Here is a 27,729-nt window from a genome sequence, read left to right on the forward strand (position 1 = left end):
GACTACTCCTTCATGCACATTTGCAGATTTGTCCCTTACTTTAGTAGCTGAATTTAAGATTATAGCAGAAGCTAAGAGGATGGTCTCTTTTCCGGGAAAATGGCAATTGTCTCCAGCACATGTGATTTTAAAAAAATATTCCAGGTTTGGAGCTTTGAAATACCTCTGCAAATTTGGATCTGCAGCTTGCTGACTGATTTATCAGCATAACAAATACAAGCCCCATGCTCTTCTCTGCTCCAGACCATTGAGGGAAGAAAAGGCAGCAAAAATGGTGGAAAGGCCCTACAACTTGTGGGAGGCAGGAGTTCAGTGGCATATTCCCTCCTCCTTTGGAGCCCACAGAAGCCATTTTGCATCCATACCATTGAGCAAAGGAGTAGCTGATCTCTACATATCTGTGGGTCTAGTGGACTTCACATGGAAATCTCTCTCTGAAACTAACTTTAATTCCCTCTGTGTGCCTTTTACACCCACTAAGGGGAGTGGGGTGAGTAGAGGCAGAAGAAAGATGTAGGCACAGCCAGGGGAGCCAATAATAATACAGAATCTGAGGGGGCCCAAGATGCCAGGAACAGGAGCTATATAAAGGGGATTAGGGCCAGATTTTCAAAGGTATTTAGGCACATAAAGATGTAAATAGAGTTCTAAACAGATCTGGTGTCTCCACAGGATTTCATGTCAGCATTAACTGCCCCCTTCACGAGACTCCAAGCTCCTCCCCTGTAAGGGAAACATTTTTCCTCAGAAACTGTACAGAGGCCTTGATCCTTTAAGTCCATGTGTGCTACATGAAGCAGAGTTCATGAGTGCAGTTGGGAGCTATGCATGGACCCAGGTAACTAAGTTCTAGACATCATCCTCTGGCACTGAGCAGTAACAGGTCTCAAAGCTCTTGTCCACTTGCTGCCAGACATGCAAGTTCACAGATTTTAAAAAAGAGGCAGGTCTTGGGAAGGGGTATATCTAAGGAGACATGCACTTAATCATGAGCCTCATCATGTTAAGGAGGCACTTAGAGGCATAGTCTCCTCCTTAACCTGCTCCTATGCAGGAGTGACTTGGTGTCCATGTACCAACAGTACCATTAATGCAGCATCAGGTTTAATTGAACCTCACACATTTTCCAGAAGTGGGACAATAAGCAGTTCTCACAGCACCCCTAACAGGAGAGGTGTCTTACCCATTTTACAGATGGGTAAACAGACACACAGAAGGTGATTTGCCCAAGATCACAGAGGGTGAAATACACCTGTGGTGAGAAGTGCCACTGCACCATTCAAGCTCCTCACTGTGTGAGGGGAAGGTAGGTATGTGATGTAACTTGTTGTGCAAGGGTATGGCTGCAGAGATCAAAGGCCAGCCTCCATTTTGGAAGATGGGGTCCTGAACCGCAGGGGGCAGAACAGACAGTGCTGGCTGCCTTTTGCAGTAGTCTCTCACAGTTGTATTACTTCATGTTAAATAAAAATAATGTAGTTGCTACACACAAGCTCACTGTGCCTTATGGAGAACAACACAGTAAGAAGAGTGGCCTAACTCTTATGAGAACATGCATCCCATGATACTGTTACTGAATCTGACAGCCCATTTTCTTCCCTGTGTTGGGATACACAGACATGAATATTACTCAAAAGACTATTTTCCTCCACGCTTCTCAAGTTCAATGTTATTCAGATTTTCACTTTAATTCTAACCCACATCTCTCCCATGTTTTGAGCTCTCCAGAAATGTCAGTACCAAACACATTTGCAGGAGAGGGGTGTATTTATATTGAATACATACTTTTCTCTTAATTTATAGGTATGTTCTCTTAAACCATAAAGTAAAAGCTCTTTAAAAAATATAAACATTGAACGGCATGACTCTCATTCTTAGGATTGCTGGGAGGCTTCACACTGACAGCTGTTATTTCTGGTGCCAATTCCACCTCCGTTTTGTCATGTAATAAAACACTGTTCTGTATTATCTCACTAAACCAGTATGATAAATACTTTGTCACTGGCATTCACTTACATCCTAGTCCTTCTGTGACTGTGAAACACAGGTGCTAACAAGTCACTCAGCAACTTCTGTGGCTGGACTTTTAATAGCCTTAGACTAATCAAGTGAGCATATCATATCAATATTTCTCACCCATAAAAACACAGGTTACATTTTTGAGCCCAAAGTGAAGATCATGAAACATTACAAAAAGATTTTCAAATTTCTCCATATTCAGAAGAGACTGCTATTTGTGTAGCATTTTTAACAGAAGGACAGGCTTTTAATGATCTCCCTATTTTACCACCAGATGAAGTGAGGGGGAAAAAATCTGCAAGATATAAAACCAATTATACATGAGTTTCCAGTGTGATACTGATGCAAAAATAGCAGATCCTAGAGTGAGGTGTTTACTTGGCAGTTTCATATGCAAGACTAGGGAAGTAATAATTCCTCTCTGCATTGCCTTTTAAGGCCATACTTATGGAGTGAGTAGCATAGGTTGGTGCTTGTTATTAATAAAAAGGACACTAAATTAAAGGAAAAAGCGAGAAAGGCAATTAAAAACAAAGAACTCTTAGAGAATGAATGGGAATAAACATTTATATGGATAAACTGCCTAACCAGAGTCATCAAAATTAATAACAAATTGTGTGAAAGGGCTATTGCACCCTATATTTCAGGGCTTAAGCCGATCTCTAATGATTGGAGATCTGGATGAGATCTAACGTGGGTGACAGATTATTCCACATCTGCCTATTGCAGAGTTCTTACACTTTCCTCTGGTACTGGCCACTGTCAGAGATAGGATACTGGACTATGTGGACCTTGGGTCTGATCCTGTATAGTATTTACCATATTCCTAAGAGTACATCACTCATTTGAGTCTCAAAGGTCCCTACATTCTACACAAATGTAGTGTCCTCTCACTTTTATTGTTAAAAGTTACTTAGACCAGGTATAAAGTAACATGAAACTGAGGTTACAGAAATAATTATTTATGTGAAAAGAAGGAATCCTACAACATTTAAACATGCCTGCATGAATAATTTGTGTGCACCCCTCATTTTAGATCTTTGTCACCCATTGCAGCCTGCATTTGGGTCTTGACAGGTTTGATACAGTTTCATATCTAACTGCTCTAGTGTTGAATGCTCAGAGCAATGCAATGTGAGAGATTTCTAGGACTTCAATTTAGCTTTGTATCTTCTTAAACTTATGTGTGTGGAGGATTTCTTGGTGTGTTTTCCAATCTTTCCACAGGTTCTGCCATCTTGGATAATATTAATTTGTATAGCTATGTATAGATGACATTAAATGACACTAATATGTTCAGATTATATATACACATATACCTTCTGTTCATATACATGCTTTTATCACAAGAACCTATAATACTTTAAAATGTATAACACTGCAGGACAATGAGATTTTACATATATACAGTTGCGGTTATATCTGATCAAATAAATAATTATGATTGTTCACAACTGTATCAATTAATACGATAAATTTCAGAGTTTCATGGGGATTCCGGAACAGTAAAGTTCTTGCCTCTTTTTCTCACAGGCTTTTGCTGGCTGCCAGCAGCAGACTGAGATAGGAAATATTTTACCAAACTGATGCCTTTCCAGCACATCAATAACACATATTTCAGCATTATCAAACCTACGCTATTAGTCATGGGCATTTGCAATCAGGGGTGGATCTGCTGAGACGGATGTACCATGAAGGGCGTTCTTTGTCTTGCATGTGATTTCCTTGGCTGGCATTATCATTTTATCTGTATTACCATTTTTTGTTTTCAGCTATTTTTGTTGGCATATTGAACCAGAAAAGCAAAGCAGAAATATAAGATGATATGTGGAAGCAGGTATCATTTGAACAGATCATATCTGCCCCCACACTCCTTTGTATCACATTTTAAAGACGCAATTTGTAATGCATTTCAGTGCACTCAGGGCAGGACGCAAGGAGGGTGGCAAAGGTGGCACTATGACATATTTATGTTTCCTTATCCTGGAGACATCTGGGAGCCGTCACAGTAATGCAAAGAAGATGGAGTGGGGCCCAGAGCTGGCCCTCAGACTCTGGCCTACCCAACAGGGAAAATTTTGATTGGATTTGGTTGGGACTACAGAAGCTCTGTGAGTTTCCTGGGCTTTGCAGCTGCAGAGGCTGCTTTCTATTCTATGGGGGTAAGAACCTCTCTGTAGTGGTCAAGGATTATGCATTCTGAGGGGGACAATCTGTGATTCCCCTCAGTGTAAATTCTTGGGCCAAATTTCCAAAAGTAGCATCTAAAATTATACCCTCAGTTTATATCCAAATTTTTGCAAGTACAAAACCTCATAAATGCTTGTGCAAGTCATATTTGCACTCACCTGGCAAAATGTTCCTCTCAATTGCACTGGTGAAGTTCCTTTGATGTCAGTGGAATTGTGCTGATGTAACTGGGAGGAGTAGAGTATGGCCTGCAGATCAGGTAGGGTAGTTGACCAACTCCTTGCTTTCCATTGTACAATGCAGGCTGCATTAACAAACGCAAGTTGCACCATTGCTAACAGGTAAATAGAGAGGGTGAAATCCTAGCCACAATGAAGTCAGTGTTTTGCCATTGACTTTAATGGATCAGGTATTTACCCAAAACTTGAGGGTGCAATTTTAAGGAGATTGGATTGTGGTCCCTTTGGAAACTGATCCCTATATAGTAAATGAGGTGTTGGAAAAGACATTGGTTACTCAGAATATCCCCCAAAGTCCTAATGCAAAGGCAAGTTCTTTCACTATGATTGAAAATAAGTTTACCAAAGCAGTGCTTTTAGTCTCTCCTCTAGCTGTTCTCCACTATTAGCATCTGATCCAAAGGTCACTAAAGTCAATTGAAAGACTTCCAATGACTTCAATGAGATTTGGATCAGACCCTTATTGTATAACCAGCGCTGTTAGACATGTCCATTTGAAGACTAGAGCTAAGAGTACAATATTTTGTATGATATTTATTTTATAAGTTTTTAATGTCATCTTGTCAAATTGTTACTCCAATAAATGATTCATGCAAGGTTAACAAAAGATCAAAGATATTGTTGAGAATGTGTCTATGTGCAACTAAACTCTAAAAGTTTAAGGAGACATCTGGGTAACCCACCCTGTTCTAAGACTTATAGGAGCTAAGTAACCTATGTTACATTTTCAAAAACCTAAGCAGGTGAGGACTGGCCATACTATTGTTTTGCCTGCAGATTCTTGCATCTGTTAAAGACACTCTGCAGCACCTTCTTGTCAAACTGATCCAAAAACAGATGAGATGCAGCCAGGGCCGGCTCTAACTTTTTTGCTGCCCCAAGCAGCAAAAAAAAAAAGCACCGCCCCGCCGAGCGCTGCGCCGCCGGAAACCCCCCCGCCGAGCGCTGCGCCGCCAGAACCCCCCCCAACGCCGCGCCCCGCGCGGCCCCCCCACCGCATGCCGCGCCGCCGGAGCACCCCCCGCCGAGCGCCGCGCCACCGGAGCGCCCCCCCCGTGGAATGCTGCCCCGCGCCGCACTGCCCCCCACCACCCCAAGATTGGCCGCCCCTTACCCAGGTGCCGCCCCAAGCATGTGCTTAGTTGTCTGGTGTCTGGAGCCGGCCCTGGATGCAGCAACCATAACAGCACTGAATTATAAATTGGGAGTAAGAATTTCATCCTTCAAATCTAGGGTGATCTGACTAGATCTGTCTATGCAACCAGATAGACCTGATTTTTCTAACCCACAGTTAGAAACAGTTTCTAACCCTTCTCTCAGACCAAAGATATACATAGAACTAGAAATAAAAGAAAACAAAAATCCTAAGATAACATCTGGAAGCAAATGAAAATCATGCTAGAAACAGAGCTATTTGCTACTGAGTAGCCAGAAAGGGCAAAGGATGCAGACCCTATGGTTGTCAGAAGTGATCCAATTTGTTTATAATTAATAAGTGCTTTATTCTTTCCACCCAACCATAAAAACATTTTTTACTGGTTTGCCTCTTGTATACATTTTGTTTCACAACACTCCCTCATCACTAATAATGCTGATCAATGGTGGGATGTTCTACTGCCATGAATGCAAGAACTTCCAACAACAAAAAAGTTGATCATACTGAAAGGGAAACTATCAAGTAGCTTTTATTTTCTATAGGGCTGTCAAGCAATTAAAAAAATTCATAACGATTAATCACGTGATTAATTGCACTGATCAAAAATATTTTAATAAATGGTATTGTATTATTGTTTGATGTTTTCTACATTTTCAAATATATTGATTTCAGTTACAACAGAGAATACCAAGTGTCCAGTGCTCACTTTATATTTATTTTTTATTACAAATATTTGCACTGTAAAAAAAAAACATAATATTTTTCAATTCATCTAATACAAGTACTGTAGTGCAATCTCTTTATCATGAAAGTTGAACTTACAAATGTAGAATTATGTACAAAAAAATAATTGCATTCAAAAATAAAACAATGTAAAACTTTAGAGCCTACAAGTCTACTCAGTCCTACTTCAGCCAATCACTCAGACAAACAAGTTTGTTTACATTTGTAGGAGATAATGCTGCCCGCTTCTTGTTCACAATGTCACCTGAAAGTGAGAATAGATGTTCACATGGCACTGTTGTAGCCGGTGTCGCAAGATATTTACATGCCAGATGCGCTGAAGATTCATATGTCCCTTCATGCTTCAACCACCATTCCAGAGGACATGTCCATGCTGATGACGGGTTCTGCTCGATAACAATCCAAAACAGTGCGGATAGACGCATCTTTATTTTCATCATCAGAGTCAGATGCCACCAGCAGAAGGTTGATTTTCTTTTTTGGTGGTTCAGGTTCTGTAGTTTCTGCATCAGAGTGTTCTTTTAAGACTTCTGAAAGCATTCTCCACACCTCATCCCTCTCAGATTTTGGAAGGCACTTCAGATTCTGAAACCTTGGGTCGAGTGCTGTAGCCATCTTTAGAAATCTCACATTGGTATTGTCTTTGCATTTTGTCAAATCTGGAGTGAAAGTGTTCTTAAAACGAACAATATGTGCTGAGTCATCATCCGAGACTGCTATAACATGAATTATATGGCAGAATGTGGGTAAAATAGAGATGGAAACATACAATTCTCCCCCAAGAAGTTCAGTCACAAAATTAATTAATGCATTATTTTTTTAACGAGCGTTATCAGCCTGGAAAGATGTCCTCTGGAATGGTGGCCAAAGCATGAAGGGACATACGAATATTTAATATGTCTGGCACATAAATATCTTGCACTGCGGCTACAAAAGTCCGATGCAAACGCCTGTTCTCACTTTCTGGTGACGTAAATAAGAAGTGGGCAACATTATCTCCTGTAAATTTAAACAAACTTATTTGTCTTAGCAATTGGCTGAACAAGAAGTAAGACTGAGTGGCCTTGTAGGCTCTAAAGTTTTACAATGTTTTGTTTTTGAGTGCAGTTATGTAACAAAAAAATCTACATTTGTAAATTGCACTTTCATGATAAAGAGATTGCACAACAATACTTGTATGAGGTGAATTAAAAATACAATTTATTTTATCATTTTTACAGTGCAAATATTGTAATCAAATATAATATAAAGTGAGCATTGTAAACTTTGTATTCTGTGCTGTAATTGAAATCAATATATTTGAAAATGTAGAAAAACATCCAAAAATATTTAATAAATTTCAATTGGTATTCTATTGTTTAACAGTGCAATTAATCACAATTAGTTTTTTAATCGTGATTAATTTTTTGTTATTAGTGTGAGTTAACTGTGGTTAATCAACAGTCCTAATTTTCTAGCATCTATTGTTTTTGCAATATTCTCTCGGAAGCATGAAAATCATATTTATTGCCCTACTGGTTCTGTTCCTTTCTATTGAGTAAATAATCATTGTTTCCCCTCTCTGTTTCTTACAGTATGTAGCACAAGCCACTGGGGATAGAAAACAGTTCAGACATTCAATACAAGCTTCTAAACTGCAGGGCAGAGATTTACAGAAGTGAGATTTCTGCAGAATCACGTTAGTCAATTTTGGAGGTTGAAATACACAGTGTAGTGTGGGAGATAAGTGGTTCAACACTGACACTAGCACTGCAGAAAAAGGCCTTGGGAGTATGCCAGGAACTGAAGAACAGGACTGCAAGTCAGAGCACCCGATTCTCCTCTGCTTTGCCTTGGTGGAGTCGTGCACCTGTGCAAAGGGTCTGTAAAGTACTAACAAGTCAGAATTTTCCTCTCAAATAGGTGTACTTTGTATGGGTGTAAATGGAGACACAAAATACAAGACACAGGTTTTATTTCTGGCTTTATCACAGATTTACTGTGTGAGCTTGGCCAATGACCTGATCATTAGAGGTGGTGAGCACCCCATGATTGCATCTGTAAAATGAAGATATTAATTCGGTGTTTCCCTACCTGCCAGGGCATATGTGAAGCTTAACTGATTCATGTTTACGTGTTCTATAGCACCTCAGATAGAAGTGCTATAGAAATTCAGAGTATTTTTTTAGTTGTTGAGAAAATCAAAAACAAAAAACCTCCAACATTGTTAGTGGTAAAGGTGGGAATTGAAACAAAAAAGGGTTAGGAAAATCTCAGTTAAGGTGCCCACAGCTAACTTTAATGATATCTTGTCTTTTTCACCAAGAGAAGTTGGTCCAATAAAAGATATTACCTCTCTCACGTCTTCCATATACTTGCAGCAACCCGCCTCACAGGTAGACAGATCTCCCTCCACGTAACAATAACATTAACTCTGCCCTCATATGAATACATACTTTGAACTTTATGAGTGCCTTTCATCCAAGTATCTCAAAGGGTGAAGAGGCCTTCAGCACATAGGTAGAATGTGACCATCAGCTATCAGAGATGGCTTAAGGCTCTAATTGTGCATTTGCACCAATGTGCTTACTGTGTGACTCACATTTAGTCCTCCCCCCATTTTTAACTAACATTTTAGTTCAAGTGCTGCTCATTAATAAAAGCTTTCTGATTCATTCCTCAAGGGAGCTGTGTGGAGTTCTATCAGTCTGCGAGACTACCATCCTCAACAACATTTCCTGAAAAGGGATTTAATACACATTAGCAGCTGGATCATGAAGGAGGAGAAAAATGTAGGACTGACATCAAAAATGGAAATCAACATATCAGATTTATTTATAAATTAAGCAATAAATGATGATTGTCTAGGTTGCCAATCCTGGGGAAAGCCTATAATTATAGATTGTAAAACACCAGTAATGAAATCTCTTTGCTCTGTCCCTAGTTCTAAATAAGCTTTTCTTTATACTTTATAGTGCTTCAAAGTGTGACAAAAATATCACTAAGTTCTGAGATGCTTAAAATAAGGTATCTGGGTGCAACCACAGCGCTGCAGTGATGCACTTTCTAAGTATCCTATTTGCAATACTGCCATCAAGTGGAGAGAAGGAGAGAACGTTTTTATAAACAGATTTAATTGATATCTAATCATGTCCATCCAATCATTAACAAGAATGCACTGAATGGATTTGCTGCCTCTACTGAATGCAATAACACAGGGCACCTAAGTATTGTTATTTGAGGGACAAGCCCATCACGTGGGCGAGGAAGGAAATGGATAAACAAAGGGCCTCCTGTTAAGAAAAGAAACCAGACTACTGACCATATGAAAGATGCTGTGGCCATCAGTAGAATAAGCTGTATTGACAGAACAGACTGGAGCCAGTTCACCCTGGATGTAACTCCAGTGTAGTCAATAGATTCTAAGGCCAGAAGAGATGGATTTGGAATGATAGGTCTAGCATTTACAGTTTCTCCATTGCTGGCTGGTGGTGCTGAGGTATGTACTCTTATGTATCTTCAGCTTAGAAAAGAGACGACTAAGGGGGGACATGATAGAGATCTATAAAATCATGACCGGTGTGGAGAAAGTAAATAAGGAAGTGTTATTTACTCCTTCTCATAACACAAGAGCTAGGGGACACCAAAGGTTTAAAACAAACAAAAGGAAGTATTTCTTCACACAACGCACAGTCAACCTGTGGAACTCTTTGCCAGAGGAGGTTTGAAAGCCAAGACTATAACAGGGTTCAAAAAAGAACTAGATAAATTCATGGAGGATAGGTCCTTCAATGGCTATTAGCCAGGATGGGCTGGGATGGTGTCCCTAGCCTCTGTTGCCAGAAGCTGGGAATGAGCAACAGGGAATGGATCACTTGATGATTACCTGCTCTGTTCATTCCCTCTGGGGCACCTGGCATTGGCCACTGTTCGAAGACAGGCTACTGGGCTAGGTGGACCTTTGGTCTGACCCAGTATGGCCATTCTTATGTAACTTGATGAGTTATGCATGTGTATGAAGAGAAGAATATACATCACAATGAAAAATGTATGTCACCAATCCATGTGGAGACAACTGACATCTAATGGGAGTGTTATACTACTTAGAAAGTAGCATCTTAGCCAGTGTGTGTATTAATGGCATTATGAACAACCACACTAGAAAAATATCTTGTATTACACTACTCTTACATAGTGCCTGTCATCCAAGGATCTCAGCCTGCTCTCCCAACACCCAGTAGCTCAGCTTCGTATCATCCCTGGGAGGTCAAGAAAGATGATCAACCCTCTTGTATAGGTGGGTAAACTGAGGCTAAAATAAGCTTAAGTGACTTGCCCAAGATGACATAGCAAGTTAATGGAAAAGCCACTCAGGGGTCTTGCTCTAGATTTCTAAACCTTTGTGATCTTTTATACACACAGAGAAGAGAGAAATACAGGTCTCAGAGATGTTCTGATCACACCACTTGGCTCTCTCTCCAGTGTGACATCAGTTAACACAAATAGAAGTAGAAGGAGGAAATAGCTGCATGGAGTTTGTTCTTTGTCAACTGGTACTGTTGTATTCAAAGTTAACATTGATAATCAAAGCTTTTGATACCGTCTCCCACAGTATTCTTGCTGACAAGTTAAAGAAGTATGGGCTGGATGAATGGACTGTAAGGTGGATAGAAAGCTGGCTAGATCGTCGGGCTCAACGGGTAGTGATCAATGGCTCCATGTCTAGTTGGCAGCCGGTTTCAAGCGGAGTGCCCCAAGGGTCGGTCCTGGGGCCGGTTTTGTTTAATATCTTTATTAATGATCTGGAGGATGGTGTGGACTGCACTCTCAGCAAGTTTGCAGATGACACTAAACTAGGAGGCGTGGTAGATACACTAGAGGGTAGGGATCGGATACAGAGGGACCTAGACAAATTAGAGGATTGGGCCAAAAAAAACCTGATGAGGTTCAACAAGGACAAGTGCAGAGTCCTGCACTTAGGACGGAAGAATCCAATGCACTGCTACAGACTAGGGACCGAATGGCTAGGTAGCAGTTCTGCAGAAAAGGACCTAGGGGTCACAGTGGACGAGAAGCTGGATATGAGTCAACAGTGTGCTCTTGTTACCAAGAAGGCGAACGGCATTTTGGGCTGTATAAGTATGGGCATTGCCAGCAGATCGAGGAACGTGATCGTTCCCCTTTATTCGACATTGGTGAGGCCTCATCTGGAATACTGTGTCCAGTTTTGGGCCCCACACTACAAGAAGGATGTGGAAAGATTGGAAAGAGTCCAATGGAGGGCAACAAAAATGATTAGGGGTCTGGAGCACATGACTTATGAGGAGAGGCTGAGGGAACTGGGATTGTTTAGTCTCCAGAAGAGAAGAATGAGGGGGGATTTGATAGCAGCCTTCAACTACCTGAAGGGGGGTTCCAAAGAGGATGGCGCTCGGCTGTTCTCAGTGGTGGCAGATGACAGAACAAGGAGCAATGGTCTCAAGTTGCAGTGGGGGAGGTCCAGGTTGGATATTAGGAAAAACTATTTCACTAGGAGGGTGGTAAAACACTGGAATGCGTTACCTAGGGAGGTGGTGGAGTCTCCTTCCTTGGAGGTTTTTAAGGCCCGGCTTGACAAAGCCCTGGCTGGGATGATTTAGTTGGGAATTGGTCCTGCTTTGAGCAGGGGGTTGGACTAGATGACCTCTTGAGGTCCCTTCCAACCCTGATATTCTATGATTCTATGATTCTATGATTAACTCCATGTTTCTTGTTTGTATAGACCACCAAAAAATGCATTTGACCATTATAGTTAGTTACCAAAGCAAACAAAAAAAATTGTCTCCTGGGAAATCAATCTTGTCAGACATTCTTGCTTTTCCTCTGCTTTTACAATGAAAATATTTGACAGGATAAGGACACAGTTTTTGAATGCCACGTTCGACTCTCACTAAGATGTGCATGTACACATCCGTGGCAGACCTGCAAGAGCCATCCTGTCAGAAACCACAAGTAAAAAGATGATGTTAAAAATACTTTTTAAATGAAGGTTTTTACCAGTTTAATTAAAGTTGTGATTTTAAAATAGTTTCATTAAATTGGTGCAAAATTATGTTTAAACACTCTTTATTCTATTTAAACTTGCATCAATTTAGCTTAACTCATGAGTTAAATTAACACAAGTGATACTTAAATTGAATAGAGTGAATACACAGATTGCACCAGTTTAACTAAATCAGTTTTTAAGTCAATTTAAAATAAAACAGTTGCAATTTTGAATACAAAGAAGGCATAAATAAGATATTACCAATGGAGCCTTGCTCTTATATAGCACTTTTCTGAATGCAGTGTTATCTTCTTACAGTACAATGCCAACCTCCAAACAAACACACTTCTGAAGACCTGCTCATTGATACAGCGGTGACAGTGCTCATAACTAAGGTAGATTGGATTAAACTGTGTCAGCTTCTAAATAAAGAGTAGTATGATAAAGAACTTATTAAAGTCTTGCAGTAGCAATGCAGTCTTTTGCTTCACCCACATACATATACCCAGCAAAACAGAGCTATCACAGCTGAGATGAATGACAATACAATAATAGGTTGTTTTTACCTAACTAAAGACTTTTATGCTGTTTGGAACACGATATGAAATATTTCAAGGAACATTATAAATTCAAGAAACTTGTTACAATTTGTCTTTTAGTGGTTTGGGGGAGGGACAGGGATATTTGATATGGGAAGCATTCCCATTAAGCAATAGGGGGCTAGCGGGTGGAGTAGTTCATGGAAAAGGTTGAGAACCACTGCCCTATGCTAAAGTAATTTCTCCCATCCCTCCAATAAGAAAATCCCCAACTGAAACCCAATATTCTGGAGAGTTAAATTTTGCTTACATGAGGTTTTTGTTGACTTCACTGAACCATCAGAGCTCCAAATGCACACCCAAGGATAGAGGTTGACCCTAAGAATATCCCTGGTTAAAGTTACCTCCTAATATTCTTAGCCTTGGATGATCCTTGAAATAAAGTTACTACCCCACTACCAAGAATTTCATACTTCCCTCATACAAATATCCCAAGTGAAGTTTGTCCTGTAGGGATTTCCACAATGGGGAACCCATCTCCAAAGGCCTCTAACTGTCTAACAAACGTAAGGAGACAAATTAAATATAGCCCAATAAATCCTAGCACAGATGAACGAGAAACCCTCAATAATCCCTGCCAAACAGTCAATACATAAAGCATCACTCGCATAAGATTAAAAAGGAAAACGGACATTTTTTGTGCTGTCCCTGGAAAGATGACATAAATATGTGTTGGTGTGTACTGAAAGACAGGAGTATTCCAATGTCATGGGCTGGCACAAGAGGAGACTCTGCCATCAAAGATGGTAAATTATTCCGCCTTTAATTTATCTCATTAAGTTAATATGGGAATAATTAATAAGGAATTATTAAATTAATATGTAATAATTTACCTCATTACATTAATAGGAGATCTGCCTTTTTTCATACTGGGACATACAAAGAGCTTATGGTTTTGGCAGCAGAGGCCATAGACAGACTGTACCCAGGCCCTGTTACAAAAGTGGTGGAAAAAGAGACTCCTCGGTTTTAGACATGGGGGCCAGGCAGATCTCATCATGATCACATGTTATTGATTATTTATTTCCAGCAGATCATATTCTCAGTACAAAGCCATTGAAGATCTCAAACCAATTTATTCCATGTTACAGAAATGTGTAGACTGAGGGCAGCATTTCCCCCTTAATACTTTGATGGTGTGTTGCCAACACATTTTCCAATTAAAATCAAAGAGCAAAAAGATTTTTAAGTATTGCCCTTTTGCAGTTTATTGAAATCTTGGTTTTCTCCTGACCCAATATGTGCCCTGATTTTTTGCCACTAGATGGTGCTCTTTCCTTCATAGCCAAGAGTCCCTTATGGATGTTGGCCAAGAAGACCAACAGCATATTGGGCTGTATTAGTAGGAGCATTGCCAGCAGATCAAGGGAAGTGATTATTCCCCTCTATTCGGCACTGGTGAGGTCACACCTGGAGTATTACATCCAGTTTTGGTCCCCCCACTACAGAAGGAATGTGGACAAACTGGAGAGAGTCCAGCAGAGGGCAACGAAAATGATTAGGGGGCTGGGACACATGACTTATGAGGAGAGGCTGAGGGAACTGGGGTTATTTAGTCTGCAGAAGAGAAGACTGAGGGGGGATTTGATAGCAGCCTTCAATGCCCTCACGCTGGCTCACGTGCCAGGGCAGAAGCCAATAACAATGGCACTCTCCTGGCTGTCTCTGCTTTTCAAAAACAATCACTCCATAGCTGACCTCTCAGTCCTTATCCTCAAAGGAAATCTGTACAAAACCTTCAAGAGATGAGCCTGTCTTAGGCCATGTCTGTAGTGTAGCTGCACTACTGCTACAGCATGTCTGGTGAAGACGTGTTATGCTGACAGGAGAGAGCTCTCCCGTCGGCATAATAAAACCACCTCTGCAAGCAGCAGAAGCTTTCCCGCAGACATAGCGCTGTGCACATGAGCGCTTATGTCAGTGGAACTTATATCGCTCAGGGGGGTGGTTTATTTACACCCCTGAGTTACATAAGTTATGCTGACATAGGTTGTAGTGGAGACATAGCCTTACATTCATAACTTCGTTAGACCCTAAAAAATATGGATTCAATGAAGACACTGATTTGTGGCTCCTTGCAACAATCTATCGCCCACTAACCCTCCTTTGTCCTACACTTGCAAAAGAGTTAACTGCCCACTTCAATGGTATCTTACAACATAACTCCTTACAATCTGTTCCACCCAGGGCCGGCTCCAGGCACCAGCTAAGGAAGCAGGTGCTTGGGGCGGCTAATACAAAGGGGCGGCACTCCGTCCGCTATTGGGGCAGCCAGTCCGGGTCTTCGGCAGGAATTCGGCAGCGGGTCCCTCAGTCCCTCTCTTCCTCTTTGAGCTGCCGCTGAAGAGGAAGAGAGGGAGTGAAGGACCCGCCGCCAAACTGCCGCCGAAGAATGGAGTGGTGCGATTGAGCTGCCGCCGAAGTGCCGCCGATCGGCTTTTTTTTTTTTTCCCCACCGCTTGTGGCAGCAGAAAACCTGGAGCTGGCCCTGGTTCCACCTTGTATTAAGCTGTGACACTGAGTACCCAGGGCCGGTGCTATCATTAAGGCAAACTAGGCGGTTGCCTAGGGTGCCAAGATTTGAGGACGCCAAAAAGCGGTGCCCCCAATTTTTTTTTTACAGCGTTCCTGGGCTGGGCTGCCAGTGGTGCGTGCTGACATGTGCGGCTCAGACTCCCTCTCCCAATGCAGCGGCCACTCCACTTCTTCTGGCTCCCAGGCTTGCGGCATCAATCAGCTGTTTGGCGCCACAAGTCTGGGAGAGGAAGAGAATTAGAGCGGGGGCAGTGTGCTCGGGGAGGAGGCAGAGCAGAGGTGAGCTGGGGTGGGGAGCTGCCGCACAGCTCCCCAGGATGGGGGGGTGGGGAGCTGCTGCAGGTGGGGGGTGCCTCAGGGTGTGGGGGGAGCTGCCACAGGGCTCCCCACCCCAGCTCACCTCTGTTATGCCCCCTCCCCGAGCACGCCGTCGCTGCTCCACTTCTCCCGCCTCCCAGGCTTGTGGTGCCAATCAGCTGTTTGGCGCCGCAAGCCTGGGAGGGGACGAGAATTAGAGCGGGGGCTGCGTGCTTGGGGAGGAGGCGGAGCAGAGGTGAGCTGGGGTGGGGAGCTGCCGCACAGCTCCCTGGAGGGGGGAGGAGCTGCCGTGGGGGGGGGGGGGGGCGCCTCAGGGCGGGGGGAGGGCAGGGAGCTGCCGCAGGGCTGGGGGGGGGCGCGTGGTGGAAGTTTCGCTGAGGGATCGAAACTTCCTTGCACCATCCCTGTGAGTATCTTTCCCAGACTTGAAGAAGAGCTCTCTGTAAGCTCTAAAAGCTTGTCTTTTTCACCAACAGAAGTTGGTTCAATCCAAGATATTATCTCACCACCTTGTCTCCCTAATATCCTGGGACCAACATGTCTACAGCAACACTGCAAATCTCTTATCTCTGGCATCTCTCATGAGGAACACTGCCCCACCTGCAAGAGATAAGTCTGTTTGTTGTTGGTTCATGTGACTGTATGGCATTTTATCTTTTGTGTTCTCTCTCTCTCTCTTCTGGCTGCACTAACATTTTTTCCCTCATTCTTGAGTTTCCCCTCCCAGAATTCAGATGAGTATTATTCAGGTCAGAGCTCATCAAGGAACAGGTCCCTCTGGTCCCCAATACTTGTGTCACATGTGGCAATGACCCCACAAGCATTTTACTGGTTGAACAAGAAACAGGAAGGACAGGTGGTTGCAGGTGCTCACTTGCTAATAAGCCTGAGATTTAGGGTTGTTCTGGGGGGCAGATAATTTAGCCTAGTATTTCTAAACATCTGGATGCTATTCATTATAACATTCCTTTCTGTTTTTCTCTTGCAGGTAGATGCTGGGCATGTGGGAATTGCTACTAGGGCATTTGCCTCTGGGACCTTTCAACCATGGCTCACATTAAAGTGAGTGGCCTTAGCACAATAGTACTCTGTCCCTCCCCTTCCTCTCTCTGGGGCAGATCCTCAGCTAGTGTAAATCAGTGCAGCCCATACAAAGGAGCGTAGCTCCATACAAAGCTCCATTGCATGGAGCTACACCAATTTATACCAGCTATGGATCTGACCCTCTGTTTTTCAGACAGAATCTGTTTCTATGTAGAAAGAGCAAACCTTGAACTGACAGCCTAAAATGACTTATTTTAGAATAAAGAAAACAAGAATGAACAAGAATGTGTTACAAGTTTCCCCTCTGTGTTGATCCACAGAGGATAAGAGTTGTTAAAGGCCCAGTTACTCTTTAGTTCATGCTGTAGCAGTTAATGCTTTTAGCGCTGTAGGGTCCCTGCTTCAATCCCCAGGTACTGGCACTCACCAGTGGGTTATAAGAGTACAGTGTATGAGTCTCCTTGTAACAGGCTGTATCTATTTGGAGAACAAAAATGGTTGCTAAATTGTGCACACAAGAACTCTTGGAAGTTTAAAAGTGTAGTTCACAAAAGAAAAAGTATCAAATTTTCATAACTACAAACTTACATAGTCTAATGAAAGTGTGCGGAAGAGAGGGAAATAGGTCCACAAGAAACTTCATCCAAGTTTATTCTCAATTTTTACTAAGACAAAGTAAGTTTATTATAAGTTAGTAACATTTTTTTTTATTGCTTCAATATCTTCTGCCTTCAATCCCCAAAAACATTTAAGGACAATCAAGACCCAGAAAATCTTCAAGTTTGTGTCAGGTCTGGGGATGAGAACTGGGAGTTGCAAAATGCAACAATGGGATAGAGGGGCCTCTATAAAAAAAGTTGTGCAAAGCGTCCAACATAGGTGTTGACCTTTTGTTGACTTTTTGAGTGATTTGACTTGCTTTTGATTTCCTACCTCCAGGTGAGAGAAGATTTCTTTGGAGTTCATTGTATTAAAAGGGCAAAAGTTTCGTATTATTGTGGCTTTTTTAGCAGGGAAGACATAACTAATGTAAACCCTGGGAAGTGTTATGAGCATCAAAGGACTATTTTAAACAATGGGCCAGACAAGAATAAACATTTGATTGAGTGGAATACCAAGGAAATACTTGAGAGGAAGGGAATGCCAATTTCGACTTCTTGACCCAACCTTCTGCCCTAAGAAAGCCATTTTTTATGAATTACCTGTTCCCAGATCAAAAGGTCCAAGCTGTATAAAGGAGGGACTAAACCTTTCTATCAGTGTTCTTTTTCTGAGCAAAAGGTCTTATAAATTTGTAACCACAGAAAATCCTCTGTGAGGGATCTGAAGGATTGTTCACCTGCCAGACCCATTGGTGGAGTTGGGGTAACCTCTGCTAAGCTTATTAGCATGTGTGTAGGTTCTTCTATTGTTTTTACTTTAAAAATAAATATGCTTGCTTAGACAGAGCAGTGTGCAAACTTAATTGTGGGCAATTACATTGTTTATAGCCTTTGAGGAGAAGGCTAAGCAGGCTGGCTTAAGCAGTTTGACTTGCTGGATAATTCACAGTGTAGGCAGGGAACTGTGCAGCCTGGAAATACCCTGGTCCGGAGGGAGAGAGATGCACATCTCTGCCGAGCAGAAATGATGGCTGGAGAGCCATAAATCTTAGAATGGGTCCCCTGGCAGGATCACGGAGGGGGAAATACTGGTGCAATTGATCTAAACTGTGACACATTGGCTTTGGAAAAATAAATTAGCTGTAGTTTATTCAACAAATTTAACATCTTGTGTGTCATCTCCCAAATAGTTTGGCCTAGAAATTCCCACACTTAGTTTGGCTGGCTGAGGAAAAGTGACATTTTGGTATTTGGGGAAGGGGAGAGTAGACAGGAAGAGGAGCATAGAGGGAGCATGAAAGGAGTTGTATGTGTGGAGGTGATAGAGGTGGACAGGGAAAGGCAAAATGGTTAAAGCTTTCCAGGTGAATAAAAGCATTCCCATCTCCTTCATGCCCTCTCCACCAACTACTCCCCTATTTCACACAGGTAGACTCTGCCACCACACCCTTTTTATGAGCTCCAGAAAATCTCAGAAAGCAGAGCTCTCCTCCTGCAAGCATTATCTCTAACCTACTTTACACTTCTGTCACTTCTCAAAGGAGAATTTGTAAGCAAGAGAACTTTTCAAAATGTGTTAGAGGTAAGTGTTTCAGAAGAACTATACCTCCCATTTGAACAAAAAAATCAGTTTAACAGCTTCTGGGATATGAAAATCACCATGCTCAACATAAATGATGACACCTTCCACAGCAGTACATACACTAACCCTAACTTTAATGCTTGGACTGCGGGAAATTTGTTTTCTATTGACTGAGTTGTTAAAAACCAAGTTATACCAGTTTGACTTCAAGACTCTTGAGACAGTGACCTCTCACTTAATCACTGCTTGCCAGACCTGTTCAATTGACATTAGAAGTCAGGAGTTCCCTATGTAAAGCGTCTTGTGCTCAGACCACTTTATCACATTGCTTTTAATAAGCATAATTATTGAGAAATATTGAATTAAGAAAATAACTAGTTTATGTGCATCACAGATTCACACTTTTTTATGACCCTATTATTTCTTGTCATTGTGGAAGAATCCACACCATTCTCCATAGTTTCACTGAGATATCTACTGTCTCAAGATACTTTAGTAGGCTGCACAGGATTTTTTTATTATTATTATTTTTTATTTTTTACTATTAGAGGCAGAGGTTCATACTGTGAGGGGTAATTTCTCACACATAACTGTCACTCTAAACTAAGTGGAAGGTTAAGGTTAGTAGAGAAAAGAGGATGAGGCTCACAAGTTGTGTTGTGAGTAGGGCTGGGTGAATAATTCATTTTTTGGTTCAGTGGCCAAAATGAAAAACTGAAAAATTGGTCTCAGAGTGAATGAAACAAGCTCTGAGGGGTTGCAAGTGCTTTGGAGGATAGGATTAAAATTCAAAATGATCTTGAAATGGTCTGAAGTAAACAGGATGAAATTCAATAAGGACAAATGCAAAGTTCTCCACGTAGGAAGGAACAATCAGTTGCACACATACAAAATGGGAAATGACTGCCTAGGAAGGAGTATTGCAGAAAGGGATCTGGGCATCATAGCGAATTACAAGCTAAATATGAATCAGTGTAACACTGCTGCTGCTGCTGCTGCAATAAAAGCAAACGTCATTCTGGGATTTATTAGCAGGAGTGGTGTAAGCAAGCCACGACAAGTAATTCTTGTCTGATTAGGCCTCAACTGGAGTATTGTGTCCAGTTCTGGGTGCCACATTTCAGGACCGATGTGGACAAAGTGGAGAAAGTCCGGAGAAGAGCAACAAAAATGATTAAAGGTCCAGAAAACATGACTATGAGGGACAATTGATTGTTTATTCCGGAGAAGAGAAGACTGTGAGGTGACATGATAACAGTTTTCAAGAACTTAAAAGATTGTTACAAAGAGGAGGGAGAAAAATTATTTTCCTTAAACTCTGAGGATAGGACAAGAAGCAATGTGCTTAAATTGCAGCAAGGGAAGATTAGGTTGGACATTAGGAAAAACTTCGTAACTGTCAGCATGGTCAAGTACTGGAATAAATTGCCCAGGGAGGTTGTGGAATCTCCATCATTGGAGATTTTTACGAGCAGGTTAGACAAACACCTGTCAGGTATGGTCTAGATAATACTTAGTCCTGCCACGAGGGGACTGGACTAGAAGACCTCTCGAGGTCCCTTCCAATCCTACAATTCTATGAATTGCCCTCATTGATGAAAAGCTATTGCTTTGTACCACTATGAAGACTGAGGGCCAGAATTCCTTTGGGGAATATCACATTAGTACTCAGACTTTAGTGTGACAAATATTGATGGGCAAGTATCCATCTTTATTTTATTCTGTTAATATATAATACCTGTGCACAGAATGGAGCCATTCAAATACTATCAGAGGAGTAACCAGGAACTGCAGGCTTGTAATCAGTCACCACCCACAACATAAATAATGGAAAGGGCAAACAATGTCCTATATCTGCAAATAGCACATTTAAAAATATTATTTACAATGGTTGTACAGGTGCTTTCACATATACTTAACTTGTTAAACACTAATAAATGGTTAGGTGATTTGAATCTAAAAAAAACTAAGCAATTTTTTTTTAAATACATCAGAAGCAGGAAGCATGCCAAACAATCAGTAGAGCTAAATGAATTCTTTGCATCGGTGTTCACTGCAGAGGATGTGAGGTAGCCATTCTTTTTAGGTGACAAATCTGAGGAACTGTCCCAAATTGAGTTGTCAGTAGAGGAGGTTTTGGAACAAACTGATATATTGAACAGTAATAGGTCACCAGGTGGTATTTACTCAAGAGTTTTGAAGGGACTCAAATATGAAATTGAAGAGCTACTAACTACTGTGGTATGTAACCTATTGCTTAAATCAAACTCTTTACCAGATGACTGGGAGGATAGCTAATGCAACACCAATTTTTTTTAAAAGGTTCCAGAGGTAATCCTGGCAATTACAGGCTGGTAAGCCTAACTTCAGTACCAGGTACAGTACTACAGTAAAGAACAGAATTATCAGACGAACATGAACATGATATGTTGGGAAAGAGTGAACATGGCTTTTATTAAGGGAAATCATGCCTCACCAATCTATTAGAATTCTTTGAGTATGGCGTCAAGCATGTCAAGCATGTGGACAAGGGTGATCAAATGTACTTGGACTTTCAGAAAACCTTTGACAAGGTCCCACACCAAAGGCTATTATGCAAAGTAAACGGTCATGGGATAAGAGGGAAGGATCTCTCCTGGATCAGTACCTGGTTAAAAGATGGGGGGGAAAAAACTGTAGGAATACAGTTTTCACGAGGGAAAGAGATAAATAGTGGGATCCCCCAAGGATCTGTACTGGGACCAGTGCTGTTCAACATATTCATAAATGATATGGAAAAGTGGATAAACAGTTAAGTGGCAAAGTTTTCAGATGATACAAAATTACTCAAGATAGTTAAGTCCAAAGCTAACTATGAAGAGTTACAAAGGGATCTCACAAAACTGGGTGATTGGGCAACCAAACAGCAAATGAAGTTCTATGTTGATAAGTGCAAAGTAATGCACACTGGAAAAAAATAATCCCAACTATACATACAAAATGATGGGGTCTAAATTAGCTATTACCACTCAAAAAAGAGATCTTGGAGTCATTGTGGATTGTTCTCTGGAAACATGTGCTCAATATGCAGTGGCAGTTAAAAAAACGGACAGAATCTTAGGAACCATTAGGAAAGGGATAGATAATAAAACAGAAAATATCATAATGCCACTATCTATATATCCATTGTACGTCCACAGCTGACTACTGCATACAGTTCTGCTTGCCCCATCTCAAAAAGGATACATTAGAATTGGAAAAAGTAAGAAAGACAACAAAAATGATTAGAGGTAATGGAACACCTTCCATAATGAAGAGAGATTAAAAGATTGGGACTGTTCATCTTAGAAAAGATTCTATTAAGGGGGAATATGAGAGAGGTCCATAAAATCATGACTGGTGTGGAGAATGTGAATAAAGAAATTTTATTTATTCCCTTCACATAACACATGAAGCAGAGGTCACCCAATGAAATTAATAGGCAGCATAGCAAAAAACAAACATAAGGAAGTACTTCACACACACATACACAGTCAACCTGTGTAACTTGTTGCCAGGGGATGTTGGGAAGGCCAAAATTATAACTGTGCTCAGAAAAGAACTAGATAAAGTTCATGGAGGATAGGTCCATCAATGGCTATTAGCCAAGATGGTCAGGGATGCAACCCCTTGCTGGGACTGGACAACAGTGGATGGATCACTCAATAATTACCCTGTTCTGTTAATTCCCTCTGAAGCATGTGGCACCAACCACTGTTGGAAGATAGGATACTGGACTAGATGGACCATTGTTCTGACCCAGAATGGTCATTCTTATAATGTCTTCCTAGAACCTCATACAGATTTAGCTAAAGGCTCTTTGAGGCTGCTTCAACTGAACAGTACTGGGGAAAGGAATTTTTCTATCTCCCAGTGAGACCATCACTTCTTTAAGTGAGCTGCCTCTGTAGTACAGTTTGTCTTGAAGACAGGGCAGTCTACTAATGATAGGCTATGGTCCTGTTCTTTCAGTCAGGTGGGGGTTGAGAGAACAGTCAATTATCCATTTTGTAGCAGAAGTTTTCAGGCATAGTATTTCAGGGAAACCAAGGTTACATAATGTAGCACAGTATTGACTGGAACCTGCATTACCTTCTGGAATTCCAATGTCTAATCTGCTTTTGACTTGCAAAACTGAGCCTATTATAATGAGTTGCACAGTACATCACTCTAAATACATACTTATGAATTTAATTTTCTGTTGTGTAACCTCACACGTTAATTCCTCTGGATTAATCAGTACTGTTTCTCAGATTCTAAAACCAGAGCTAATCACTGTGTATTTCTTAGATCAGACCACATCCTGATCCTGTCAGCACTAAGCTATGTACCACTGTTCTCCCTCCACAGCTCAGATCCTTGTCCCAACTGAAATTTTGATGGGCAAATGGACCTCATTACAGCTCTCAAACATAATTGACATTAAACTGAAGACAGAGACACTCCAAAGTTACAAAATTCCAGAAGCGGAGGTTGACATCCTGTATTTTTAATGGTATACAGAACTTAATACTGACCTCCCTCTGTAATGGGATAAAATCAGTGGGCTGATCACGTCAGCAAGGGTCTATGGATCAAGTCTTTTTGCATTAAAATTTACATTTAACAAGAAAAACTGGAATAGATTACATCTGTGCAATATGTATTTAACTTCTCTGTAAAGTTATGCGGTGCTCTTCTTCTTGAAGACCTTACAAACTCTGTCTTAGAGCTTGTAACTTCCTTAGTGGTGATATTCAGCTTGCAGAGTTTGTGAAATGACAACTTCACCAGCAAACCCTGTAAACTGCTTTAAGTGGAGTTATTTATCTTGCCCTTACTACTTTAGATCTGAGCCTATGCTGAAATGCTAATAAGAGCTTTAACTCTGGGTTTATGATAAACGGGGCCCTGATTTAATGATGCTGTTCTCACCCAAATTTTTAAACAGAATGTTTTCAGTCCTAGTGGCTCTAGTACAACCATCTTTAAAGCATTCAATGGGGCATCCTTAATTTATCGGTACATAACTGGCTTAAAGAGTTTTTTTTGTTCTAGGGCAGGGGTCTCAAACTCAATCTTAGGGCCAGTGCCAGTCTTCAAATCCTCCCAGCGGGCCAATATCACTCATGCTGCCCAGAGCCCGCCCCCCCAAAATTCCACCCCCACCTGCCTAAGGATCTGGGACGGAGTTTGGGGGGGGAAGGAGGTCTGGGTAGGGGATTGGGGTGCAGGCTCTGGGAGGGAGTTTGGGTGCAGTAGGGGTGAGAGGTTGGGCTCTGGGAGGGAGTTTGGGTGGGGGAGGGGACCTGGGGTCCAGGCTCTGGGAGGGAGTTTGGGGGCTGGGGATGTCACACCCCAACGGTCCCCTCCCTCAAGGTGTCCCCTGGGGAAGGCAGATCAGCATTATATATTGCTAATGCTGTTGCAGGCATCACAGGGCATTTTGGGAAGGGTCAAAGGTGCGAGTATGGAATGGAAGATCGCGAAAGGCCAAAGGGGGAAGAAGGAAGAGAGCAGAGAACGGGTTAACTCCACATTCCTGCTAGGCCCAAAAATAAGACGCTGACTCCAGCCAGCTCAAGGCCACAGCACACATCTGACTCTCGGCTGCCTGCCAAGAAAGAGAGGGGCCCGGACAGGGCTGGCGCTTCCATTTAGGCAACCTAGGCGGTCGCCTAGGGCACCAGGATTTGGGGGGGCGGCAATTCAGCAGCGGGGGGTCCTTCCGCGCTCTGGGTCTTCGGCAGCAATTCTGCAGCAGGTCCTTCACTTGCTCCGGGACCCGCCGCCGAAGTATCCCGAAGACCGGGAGCGCAGAAGGACCCCCCCCGCCGCAGAATTGCCGACGACGACCGGGATCGTGGAAGGACCCCCGCCTAGGGCACCAAAAACCCTAGCGCCACTCCTGGGCCCGGAATCCACCGACCAGCCGTGAAAAAGGAAGATTCAGCTGGGTGGGGACGGGGCCCAGGCTCTGGGATGGAGTTTGGGGGTGGGAAGGGATGTGTGGGAAGGAGGTGCAGGCTCTGGGAAGGTGTTTGGGGGAGGGAGAGGGTATGTGGGGAAGGGGTGCAGGTTCTGGGAGGGGGTCAGGGGTGTGGCACTTACCTGGGGCTCCAAGGTGGGGTGGGGGGCCTCCGCACGCTTCTGCCCCCAGGCACCACCCCCGCAGCATCCCATTAGCCGCAGGGGCGCTTGGGGTGGGGGCAGTGCACGGAGGCACAGCCCCGCCCTGCCCCTGGGGCCGCAGGGAGGGGTCGGCAGCCACTGGAGTGAGCAGTCAGACGCCGCTTCGCTCTGCTGCGCTGCCGGGGCCCCTGAGGAGGGATCGCCCAGGAGTGGCAGGTGGGGCCAAGGGAGAGACCCGACCCCAAAACTGCTGGAGCCCCGCGGGCCACATTGGGGAGCTCGAGGGCCACAGATGGCCCGTGGGCTGGGAGTTTGAGACCCTTGTTCTAGGGAACTTGTGGTCCACTGGATTTGCTAGCAGATTAAGATGTCTTTAACTGGTATCTCCTTAAAATTCATTGTGACTCTAAGCACCCCTGTATTCACACACTATTGTAATAATCTTTGTACAAAATATGCCTTGTGAGGTATCATTTGAAAACTAATAACTTGCTGATCCATAATATCCTGGTAAAATGTATGTAGCAACATTATATGTAAGGTTACAAATTCCTCTGTATGATGTTACTAGCACATGTTCAAGACCAGAGAGCCTTACCTAGGTAAAAGGTGTTAAACAGATCTATCCTAAACAAAGGAATGTGGGTTTACCTCAATTTACACATAAGCAGTAAACTGGGACATCAAGGGGAAGAGATTGCTAATATGCAAATTGTTCTGTTTCCTGCAAACACCAATAGGGGAAGACAACAGCATGGAGCTTCCTTCACCACCAGACTCCATATTGCCTTTCTCATGGCCTGAATAAACTTTACTTTGAGGGGTAACCTTCAGAAGAATCTATTTCAAAGGTTTACTGGACTATAAAAGAAAGGGGCAAAGAATCCCAACTTATCTCTTTCACGTAAGACAAAGGAACCAGCACTTCAGGCTTCTGGAGAAGATCGTGGCAGGGGGAGGGTCAGCCATATTGCTGGAAGACTGTGGATGAGAAAAAACATCTTGAACAAAGACTTTATTTTAGTAGGTTAAGTTTTAGTAATTAGAAAGCTTGACTTTTATTTGCTTGCAACCATTTCTAACATCTCTTACACCTGAACTCACTTACAATGCTATCATCTTTTGTTAATAAACTTGTTTTACTTGTAATCGAAACCAACAGCGTTGTGTTTGAATTACAGTCAACGTTAATGCTAGTTAATATGAGAAACTGTTGGGTGTTGTCTCCTTAAAGGAGCAAATGAACCTTATTATTCCTCTGAATGTTGCAGGAGAGGGCTGAAAATTGCAGAGCACATGGGTTTGGGAAATTTCAGGACCTGGGGTGTTTTGGGGTCACCTGCTAACGTTAACCAAGTCTAGTAAAGACAAAAGTGTGTCTCTGATAACTGCTGATAGGCTGTTGGATTCAAAGAGGTTAAATCAGAGTTGTACATCACACAGAACACGCAGTGCATCCTGATTGCTGCCTATGTGCATGTCCCAGGCAGGGAGCCTCAAGTAGCAAAAGGATTTTGGGGCACTCAGGGTTATAATATAAGCAGTGACACAGCCTCTCTGACCTGTATCCCAGACCGTGGCATTCATCCATAAAAGTTGTATCCTCAAGTCACTCTAGAATACAGTACAGAATTGAAAATATCTAGTGTTTTATAAGTACTGAACCCATTTTCTTCAAACTTGTCTTGGTTTTACATTTCACCAAGATTTACAAAGGGAACCAGATTTGAAGTTTTGGGAGTAACAGACTATCAGAGTGTAGAACTGTCATTTGGAATCTTGGGAAATCCCCCCAATCTTTTGGATAACTCAAAACACTCACCTAGTTTTTCTGGCAATTTACACAAGTTTAAATTCTGAGCTGACACCTAGCATAAGAATTGATTGAGTAACAGACTGTCATAGTCCTGGCAGAGAGATTGCACAATCTGTGCTCGTCTAAGGAATGAAGCTGTCAAGGCTGCTTCCCCACTTTGAACTTTAGGGTACAAATGTGGGGGCCTGCATGAAAACTTCTAAGCTTAACTACCAGCTTAGATCTGGTCCGCTGCCACCATCCCAAAGCTAATTCCCTTCCCTGGGTAGCTTTGAGAGACCTTCACCAATTCCCTGGTGAATACAGATCCAAACCCCTTGGAGCTTAAAACAAGGAGAAATTAACCATCCCCCTCCTTTCTCCCACCAACTCCTGGTGGATCAAGATCCAAACCCCTTGGATCTTAAAACAAGGAAAAATCAATCAGGTTCTTAAAAAGAAGGCTTTTAATTAAAGAAAAAGGTAAAAATCATCTCTGTAAAATCAGGATGGAAAAATAACTTTACAAGGTAATCAAACTTAAAGAGCTCAGAGGACCCCCCTCTAGCCTTAGGTTCAAAGTACAGCAAACAGAGATAAACACTCTAGCAAAAGGTACATTTACAAGTTGAGAAAACAAAGATAAACTAACACGCCTTGCCTGGCTGTTTACTTACAAGTTTGAAATATGAGAGACTTGCTCAGAAAGATTTGGAGAACTTGGATTGATGTCTGGTCCCTCTCAGTCCCAAGAGCGAACAACTTCCCAAACA

The 27,729-nt window shown here is 42.3% G+C and overlaps 1 long non-coding RNA gene across 1 annotated transcript in view; it reads left to right on the forward strand.

Moving 5' to 3' along the window:
• Positions 1 to 26,310, forward strand: part of LOC122174682 (uncharacterized) — a 54,739-nt gene extending 28,429 nt beyond the window's left edge. Inside the window, exons 3-8 of the long non-coding RNA XR_010600519.1 lie at positions 9,016 to 10,624; positions 12,671 to 12,747; positions 16,281 to 16,417; positions 16,797 to 16,866; positions 21,355 to 21,408; positions 25,902 to 26,310. This is a non-coding gene — a long non-coding RNA (uncharacterized LOC122174682). The remainder of the gene's footprint in view (positions 1 to 9,015; positions 10,625 to 12,670; positions 12,748 to 16,280; positions 16,418 to 16,796; positions 16,867 to 21,354; positions 21,409 to 25,901) is intronic.
• The last annotated feature ends 1,419 nt before the right edge of the window (positions 26,311 to 27,729 follow it).

The sequence above is a fragment of the Chrysemys picta genome, chromosome 4 (genome assembly GCF_011386835.1).
Source record: "Chrysemys picta bellii isolate R12L10 chromosome 4, ASM1138683v2, whole genome shotgun sequence".
Lineage (NCBI taxonomy): Eukaryota > Metazoa > Chordata > Testudines > Emydidae > Chrysemys > Chrysemys picta.